Here is a 9,654-nt window from a genome sequence, read left to right on the forward strand (position 1 = left end):
CGGCGGGGGTGAGGAGGAGAGGGTCCATGCTGCAGGTTTCTGGCCCAGCCAGTGGTGTGGGCACCTCCACAGAGAAAGCAGTACGGAAAGTATGGAACAGTATGGAATGCCAACTGCATCTTTCAAGGTGGGCAGAATCTACAGGGTTGGGGTGGGGGAGGAAACAGCCTGTGCAAAGGCATGGAGGCCACTGAGGGACCCATGGTAGTGGAGTGTGGCCGGGGCATGAAACAGGAGGTTGGATACAAGGTACTGAAGATTTGGGCCTTTTTTTGTGTGTGTGGCATTGGGAAAACAATGGTGATTATTCCAGCGATGAAGGAGAAAGCGCTGGGAGGAGGCAGAAAGAAAACTCTAGAACAGAGGCCAGTCAGGGGAGGGGGTGAGGGACTCGGTCATCACCCAGGCAGTGAGCCCCATGGCTGTTGAGGACACAGAAGCCCACTCTCTTCTCGCTGCTGTTGCAGGAAGGCTGATGGCAAGAAAGGAAGCCGGCCTTCTACTAAGACGGGGCCATGGGGGTGGCCTCCCCGGGGACTACCTGGGACTCCTGTTTTACATGCAGTCTCCAGGCCCCACCGCTAGAGTGAGCCGGTGACCCAGCCGCAGGCAGCTCCTCTGTCTGGAGACAGGACAGTGGTCCAAGCAACTGCCTAGCAACGGGCTGTGTCACAGAAACAGAGGTGATTTGAACTCTCCCAGCCAAAGTTTCCAGCCTCACCTTTAAGGTGGGGGTAACGACACCTCCTTTTTTCTACCAAAGCCTCCCCTCCCTGGAGAGTTCCCTGTCTTTGAGTTCAGAGCTCCTCCAGGCTCTGCAACAGGCCATCCTGTCCTTTCCCCAGCCCAGCGGATTCTGCTTCCTTCTTCTCTCCACTCTGTCCTCTCCTCTCCTCTCCATGTCCACCTCCTCCTTACGCCGCTTGCCTGCAGCCAGCCTGGGCATCTCTGGCCTGGGCAAAGGCAGCAGCCTTCTCAGGGGGTCTCCCTGCCTCCTGTGCACGCCCCCACCCCTCACTATCTTTGCCCACATCCAGGATGATCTTCTCAATTGCAAGACAATCATGTCACTTCTCTGCTTGCAAACCCTCCCAAGACCAAGTCCCCACTCCTCCACTGCATCCAAGCCTTCCCATCTGACCTTGGCCTTCATCTCCCATAGATCGGGGCTTGTCCTTGGTGATCTCCCCCGCCCCCATCCATGAGGTTGCTATTCTTGCCACACTTCTTGCAGGCCCCTGAGAGCACCTCCTCTGCATCCTGCAGCTCTGGGCTTTGCACCTGCGTCTACTGTTCTGAAATGTCCGTCTCCCACATCCTGGGCCTGACTCACTCCTACTCATCTTTACCTCAGGCATCACCTCTGGGGCTTCACCCTTTATGCCTCAATTTGGCTCCCTATAACGGGGTATGATCCCTTGTAACTGGAGATGGTCTTAGGATCTTAATTGACTACAAGCAACTAAGTTAACTGAGACCAAAGAAGCCTAAAATGCTAATGATGCCTTGGCTGCATTAATAGAGATACAGAGTCCAAACAAGAGAGGTGAATTATCTGGCTCTTGTCAGACCTCCATGACTTGTCTAACCATTCTGTGGGCCTTGTGATCATTTCCTGCGCCTTGCTTTAGGAAGGATATTGACAAAGTAGATCATATCATTGATACTTTCACCTCAGTTCACTGAATTTGTTTGCCATTCATCAAACATGTATATGCCAGGCACTACAGGTGTAGAGTCACATTTAATGCCATAAAGCGGTATGATCTCCTTTGTACAGATGAAGAGGAAGTCACAATATGTTAGGTATTGTATTGATAAAATAGCGCCTGTGGTAGGCAGAACAACAGCCCCTAAAGATGTCCATACTCTAATCCCGGAACCTGTGAATATGTTGCTTTATATGACAAAAGGGAATTTACAGAGGTGATTAAAGTTAAAGACCTTGAGATGGGAGATCTTTCTGGATTATCCAGGTAGGTCCACTCTAATTCCGTGATTCCTTAAGGGAGAAGAACCTTTCCCAGCTGTGGCCAGAGAGATATGTGACACCAGGGAAAGGATCAGACAGTGGCTGAAGACAGAGGGAGGGGCCATGAGTCAAGGAACATAAGTGACTTCGGGAAGATGGAAAACGCAGGGAACAGATTCTCCCCTAAAGGCCCCAGAAAAAGAGCATAGTCCTGCGTACTCCTTGATTTTAACCCAGCGAGACCCATGTCAGACTTCTGCCTATGGACCTGTAAGATGATAATAAATGTGTGTTGTTTTAAGCCACAAGGTTTGTGCTAATTTGTTATGACAGCAGTGGCAAATGAATCTCGTGCCTCAGTCAGTACAAGTTTGATCATATGAATTTAGAGATGATATGCATATGCTTGTAGTGTGTAATTTCCTAATGACAGGGGCCACTGAATAGATAAAACCTGTGAGGTAGTGAGCTCCCCATCCCTGGAGATATGTTACAGAGGCTGCCTGCTAGCTGTTGATGATGTTGTAGAAGGGATTTCTTCTCAGTGGGCAGATGCTTGGACCAAGGACTTCCTCCAGAGAGTCTTCAGAGATTAGAGTGAGAAGCCACATGGCCCAGGATTGGAGGAGGCTGTGCTTTTCCCTGCCGGCTGGGAGGCCTGTCACCACCCACAGGGTCTCCCTTTAGGCGCGTTATTATATATGGTGCCAAGACTCCATTACTTCAGAATGCTTCTGTGTAATGTATTGAAGGAATTATTGAAATGTGTAATTACAGTGTGCATTGTAATATAAAATAAGTCTATTATATTCACTTGATGGAACTGTGCTCCATAATGTCTATTCTCATATAAAAGACTCCGTCATTAGAGTGTTATGTTGGGTGATGGTAGTTGTCCTTCAGCAGACACTGTCTCCTGTCTTCACCCAGTTCCCTTTCTTCCTCCCAACGCTCCTGCTACCATGAAACTGGAATACCCCAACTTCCCAGGTGAGAAGGCACTTTGGGGTGATTGGGTTCACCCCACATTAGACAGACAGGGAAGGTGAAGCCCTGAGGCCAGAGCTGGTAACGCTAGCATCTCCCAAGTGCCAGCCAGTGTCCAGTCTGTGGTTCCCAAACACCTGTGAATTGGAACCCTTTGTTCAGAAAGAAATCTTGTGTAGAACCCCAATATACAAAGCAGATGCGTCAGCTCTAGGGCAAGCCAAGATGGGCCCCCCAGGGTCCTGAGTGCTTGGGAGCCCACTAAGCCTCACCCCCCACTCTGAGGTCTCTCTACCAAACATTAGGGCTTCAAGGGACATCCCGTGAACACCAGTGCCTCAACCCCTTCCTGGTCCAGATGGGAAAAATGAGTCCCTGAGTGTGGCAAGTGCTTGCCTGAGATGACACCCCGAGTTGGAGGCAGAGCTGGGATCAGCACTCGTGTCTTCTCAGCCTGCGTTTCTCCATCTCAGTTGCATCGAGAACCCTGGCTGTTCTCAACTCTGGCTGCGTTGGAATTACCAGGGACTTGTCAGCATGAGGATCAGAATTCTGGTCCCACAGACTGCGTTGTGATGAGTCTGTGGCAAGGTGCAGGGCTTCTTGTTTTTGAAAAGAGCCCCTGAGGCTCCTGCTGCACAGAGCGAGTTAAGAATGCCTTCCTCCTAAACATCGCTTTGGTTTGTGCTCCTCACTGCATCTCCCCGCCCTGCCCTAAGTCAGGCCCCATCACCTGCAGTTGTCATCTTTCCACAAATATTTACAGAGTAGGCACTGTCCTGGGCCCTTGGGATAAAACAAAGACCCCTGCTTAGATTTTAGCAGTGGACGCCCGTAATAAACAAGCCCACGGTCTCCTCTGTTAGAGGGGAAATGTGTTATGGCAAATAGGGCTGGAGTGCGGGGGCAGGGGAAGGTGGTAGAGGGGAGCTGGTGTTAGGATCTAACTGGGCGGGGACAGGACAGGGGATCCTAGTGGAAAGGGGATGTAAGCAGAGAAAAGTCATCCCGATACCTCCATTGCCTGGATCTGTGCAGTAGCATGTTGAGAACAGAAAATGAGAAAATACTGCTCTCCCAGGTTGCCTGCCTTGTCGTTGGGTTCTGAAGCCACCCTGCTTGGGCTGGGTTATCACAGCTCCTCTGCCTTCTGCCTGCAGCCTTGAAGTGAAAGGCGGTCAGATCTAGGCCTGGGCTGGGCTGGGGACAGTCTCCTCCTCTCTCCACCCCAGAGCCATGGAGCCCCAGGTTCATCGGTCTTTTTCTCCAAAGTCCTGCTGGCCATGAGATTAACCCATGTAAGCAAATGCCGCTGGTTCGTTGGAGGAGTCAGACGTGGGAGCTCGGATTGCAAAGCTCTACACACAGTCTCAGTTTGTACAACATCCCTGTGTGGCTGGGTTTAATTCTCCCATTTTTCAGAAGAATAAATAAAGCTCAGTGAGTTTAATCCACTTGCTTAGAGTCACGTACCCAGTAAATCGAGGAGCTGATAGTGGAGCCGGGTCTGTTTGACTGTTTCTACTACGTCATGTCACCTCACTAAATGTTTGCTGAATTGCTGAGTGGAGGCGTGGAGTATTAGGCTGTCTGAGTTAGAATCCCCAGACTGGCAATTTAGAGTGTGTTATTCAAATCCAGCTGACTCCTGTTTTACAGTAACCATCATCAAAGGCTGCTGTTAACGGGAGCCCACATCTTCCTTTGTGTATTTGAAAAAAATCTGTCTCAAAGCCATTGCGTCCGTGCAGTGACCACGGAGGAGTGAGTAGGAATTAAATCTGAAGCCAGAAACAGGAAGAAGCGAGAGGAAGGTCATCTTTTGAAATGACAAAGAGGTGCTGTTTTCTCAGTCGGGTAGGCCCAGCTACTGTAGCACCAACTGGGCCGCGAATTTTAATTCCAATCTCTGTAGCTGCTAATGTGCTTGTCGCTTGGAGAATAGACACTAATTGACAAGCAACTAAATAAATAACGTGTAACATGAAAGCAAATACAAGCTTTAAAAGAGAAAAAAATAGCAAAAAGGATGAAATTAAAAATGCGGGGGGTTGAATGGTGTTTTCCACACTCCATTAAAGTGACATCAAAAGGCTTTTCAAAATATTTGTTTTGTGGTGAAGATAGAGTTAGGAATCATCTGAGCTCCTGTCCCCACGCTGCTGCGCTGGAGATCAGAGGTGGTGCAGTGAGAAGAGGAGAGAACATTCTTCCAAAGGAGCCGGAGAGACACAAGCTGCGTGCCTGAGGGATGGCATGTCAGCCTCTTGGTCTTACAAGGGGACAGACCAGTGCCCAGAGAGGCCCAGCGGTGCACCAGAGTCACCCACTGGGTCCCTGGGAGGTTAAGCCTCTGGTATGGATTGAATTGTGTCACCCCAAAAGATATGGTGAAGTCCTAACCCCTAGTACCTCAGAATGTGACCTTGTTTGGAAATGGGGTCGTTGCTGATGTAATTAGTTAAGATGAGGTCATTCTGGAGCAGGGTGGACCCTGGGTCCAGTATGGCCGGTGTCCTTGCAAGAAACGGGAGAAACAGGAGAGAAGAGCACCACGTGAAGATGCAGACACAGCAAGAAGATGGCCACGAGGCAGGGACAGATTCCACCCCGAGCCTCAGACGGAGCACGGCCCTGCTGACACCTGGGTTTCAGACCTCTGCCCTCCAGAACTGCGAGAGAGTAGACTTCCGTTCCTCCAAGCTGCTGAGTGTGTGCTGTTTTGTTCCAGCAGCCCTAGGAAACGAATCCAGCCTCTGCCGCCTGTGCTCCTGCTCCCCTCTCTGCCCCCAAGGTGGACACGAGTCTCGCATCCTGGCTGGAGACACTGCTTCTCAGAACTCCCCTGACGTCCTCCCGCCAGTTGTGCTCTGATCGTATAGCCATGAAATTTCACTGACATTCCCCCATTTTCATTATTCATGTAGTTCTTGCTACCTAGACTACAAGAATCTTTTCAAATTTCAATTCAATTTGTTCAACAAGACCTTCTTGAGCTTCTTAACCAAATATGCCTGCCATTCCCAGGGGCCACCAGCCCTTCTCCCCTCCTTCTCCGCTCCCTCCAGACTGGCCGTGGGGCTCCCTTGCTTTTCCCTAAGCACACCCGACATCCTCTGCTTCAAAGACTGGCCGCTCTCTCTGCCAGAATCCCCTTTCCGCAGACATCTGCGTGATCTAGTCTCTCACCTCCTTGACGTCACCGTCTCAATCAGGACTACACTGACCTCCCATCCCTATTCATAATCCCAGCCTGCCCCTGTGTACCTGATGCCACTTAGCTGGCTTTGTGCTGTGTGATTTTTGTATGTGTAACGCTTATCCTTGGTCATGTTTTCCTGCCATAGACTATAAACTCCATGAGGGCAGGGACTCCTCTGTGTTGCTCACCTAGAATGGTGTCTGCTGCTCAGTAGATATTTGTTGATGAGTGACACTCTCTCTGTGCTAGGCCCAGGGCTGGGCACTGGGGAGGCTGATATGTGGTCCTTAAATAGCTCACAGCATCCTAGGGGACCAGTTCAGGTGCTATGAGCAGCAATAGGCTGACTGCCACGGCAGACCAAGGAGTGGTGAGTCCAGAGGGGTCTTCCAGAGGAGGTGTTGTCTATAACAAGTAGGCAGGTGGTGGTAGGAGGGGCTGGCCTAGGGGCCCAGTATGCAAAATCGTGGAGGCAAGGAGAAGCATGGTGAGATCCCACCCCCACGAGACATGACGGGGTGCTGTGGTGAGACTCTGCGTGAAAGATGGCAGGGTGGGAGATGAGCCCGGATGGGCAGTGGGGCCTAAGCCTGACTGAGGACTTCGTATACCCATGGCTTCATCCTGGGGTGAGGCAGGGACAAGTCATCTCCAGGTTGCAGAACATCCACTTCTAGCCCCTTCCCCCACCGGGCTTAGCATCAATCCACTGGAGACAGTTCCCGCCACATCAGGCTGAGCTCCTCCTTTCTCCCAGCTCTATGAGCCCAATCATACCACTTGGAACTCTTGGGTAACAAGTGACAGAAACCCCATTCAAAGGAAGTTAGACCTTGAAGGGGCTTTAAGTGTCTTGTGTAACCAACTGGGAGGGGCAAGGGGGGGACAGCCTCAGAAGGGGCTGGAAGCAGGACCTCTCCATGCCACTCAGTGCTCCGTACCTCTACGGGCGACTCACATCTCTCCTGGGTGGGCTGGGAGTGGGGGCCACACTAGCGGAGCAGCATCCATGCTCACACTGTCTTCTTTTTTATTTTTATTTTTTTGAGACAGGATCTCCCTCTATCACTCAGGCTGGAGTGCAGTGGCACAATCTAGGCTCACTGCAACCTCCACCTCCTGGGCTCAAGCGATCCTCCCACCTCAGCCTCCCAAGAAGCGGGGACTAGAGGCATGCCCCACCATGCCCAGCTATTTTTTTTTTTTTTTTTTTGGTATTTTTTTTGTAGAGACGGGGTTTCACCATGTTGCCCAGGCTGGTCTAGAATTCCTGAGCTCAAGGAATTCACTCACCTCCCAAAAGTGTTGGGATTACAGGTGTGAGCCACAAGGCCCGGCCCATGCTCACACATTCTCAGCTTCATAACCAGTGAGGAGAATGCTCTCTGCCTGCAGCTGTGAGAACAATCCCAGGGAAGGAGCCAGTTGGCTCCAACCGAGTCGTGAGCCTACCCAGCAAGCACCCCTGTGGCTGAGAGTAGGGTCCTGGGTGAAGCGAGCGCCTCTCATCTGGATTCCTGACAAGGGCAGGGTGTGGGGAGCTGACTTAAGGGGAGCAGATCTCCATACAAGGGTGGGAGGGGGGAGACATTTACCAGAGCACTGGGCAGACTCAAATGGTGTCGCGTAGGACCTGCCCAGGCAGCATCTAGGTCCAATCACAGGCCCCCAAGTCACCATTTGCAGCAGACCCCATCTAGGTGCCAGGGTGAAGATCTGGAGTCAGAGCCTGGGTTGGGAGCATTTTTTCCAACATGTCCTGGCAATTTCTTCTCTGTGAGCCTCAGTTTCCTCACCTGTAAAGTGGGGGAGACAGGCTTGGCTTTAAAAGGGTTTTTGTGGGGGGGGGGGGCGGTCCGTGCTATGAAGAGTGCAGAAGCCCCTGATAAATGCTCGAGGGCTGTGCATTCGTGAGGCCACAAGCCTCATGTAGATCCTGCGATGGAGGGAGGGATAAGCTCATGGAACAGTGGATCATGAGCCCGGAAGGGCCCTTGGAGGCTGTTTAGTGCCATGTGTTCATTTCTCAGCGGGGAGACTGAGGCCCAGGAGGGGGAGCAGCTCATCTGAGGCCTCCGGTGCCTGCTCTGGGAGGTCTGCCACAGCCCCTCGAAGTGAGAGCTGACGTGACAAAGTGGTGCTGAGGAGGGCGCCTGGCATAAAATGAAATTGCTTATCAGAGAAATAACGCTAAAAGTAAGATAAATCAGACTTTGCACTGACGTCGTAATTTTAAAAATTAATTAAGAATAAAAAGAAGATGTATCTCGAAGGAAGGGAGAAGTCTAATTTTGACAGACAGTAATTAATTCCTTCGTTCAGGGATTCATTAGCGAGCCTGAAGTACAAATTGCTCCTTTGCAGGGTCTGAAATCCCCAGGGGCCTTTGCAAGGCAGTGCCAGGTCTAAGGGCTCATGGCAGGGAGGCCACTTCTGGGGACTTGTGTCTGGGGCCCCCAACACTGACTCCAGGCTGGACTGCTCTGAGTTTTGGCGTGGGTGGTCCCCATGGAGTGTGACTATGGGCCTCTCATCCCTAACCATGCCTTGGTCAGGCTGTGGGCTCTTAAAACTGAGCACCTACTGTGTGCTATGCTGGGGCTGGCTGGGTGCTGAGTGCCTTTGGGGAACTGGATAGGGCTTTGGCCCTTGCTGGGCTCACAGTCAGATGGAGGAGATGGATCCTCCTTACAACATGTGCTACTTGCTGTGCTGTGATTGGGGAAGGAGAGGGGGTTGATGACACATGGGATGTGGAGGAGGTGGCTCCTAAGGTGAGTCTCAGAGGTTGGTTAGGGATTGTCCAGGAAAGAGGGGGAGTGGGGCATTCAAGGCAGAGCAAAACACAAAGGGGAGAAACAGCATGGCCTCTGGGAGCTGCTTGCATGGGCACTGTCTGGAGTGTGACATGGTAGAGGGAATGCACGAGGCAGGCTGGGTGCCATCCATAGGGAGGGTCTGGTGGCCTTGAATGCCAGGCTCAGGAAGTCGGGCTTTATCCTGAGGACAGCAGGAGTCATTGAAGGGTCTAAGGCAGGAGGGTGGTTTGTATTTCAGAAAGAGACCACAATGTGTGAAGTCCCACTGCTACGTCTACTCCTTTGTACCCTGAGTGCTGACCTTCCAGAAGGGAGTTCCTTTCCTTCATGTCCCTAGGGCACACTGCTGCTTTTTACAATAGATGTCTTAATTTTGAAACAATCCTAGACGTACAGAAAAGTTGCAGCTATGGGATAAAGAACTTTCTATTCCTGAACCATTTGAGAATTATGTGCCATCTGATACCTCAGTACACCTGAATAGTGTGTCTTTCATACAAATATGGACATTCTCCTACATAATCATATAATAATGGGTATCTGTATTAGTTACCTATTGCTGTGTAACAAATGACCCCCGAAGTTAGCAGCTCAAAACAAAAAGCATTGATTGTTTCACAGGCACAAATTAACCAGTGGCTAGAGGTCTCCCATGAGATGCAGTCACACTGTTG

Source organism: Symphalangus syndactylus, chromosome 3 (assembly GCF_028878055.3).
Source record: "Symphalangus syndactylus isolate Jambi chromosome 3, NHGRI_mSymSyn1-v2.1_pri, whole genome shotgun sequence".
Taxonomy (NCBI): Eukaryota; Metazoa; Chordata; class Mammalia; order Primates; family Hylobatidae; genus Symphalangus; species Symphalangus syndactylus.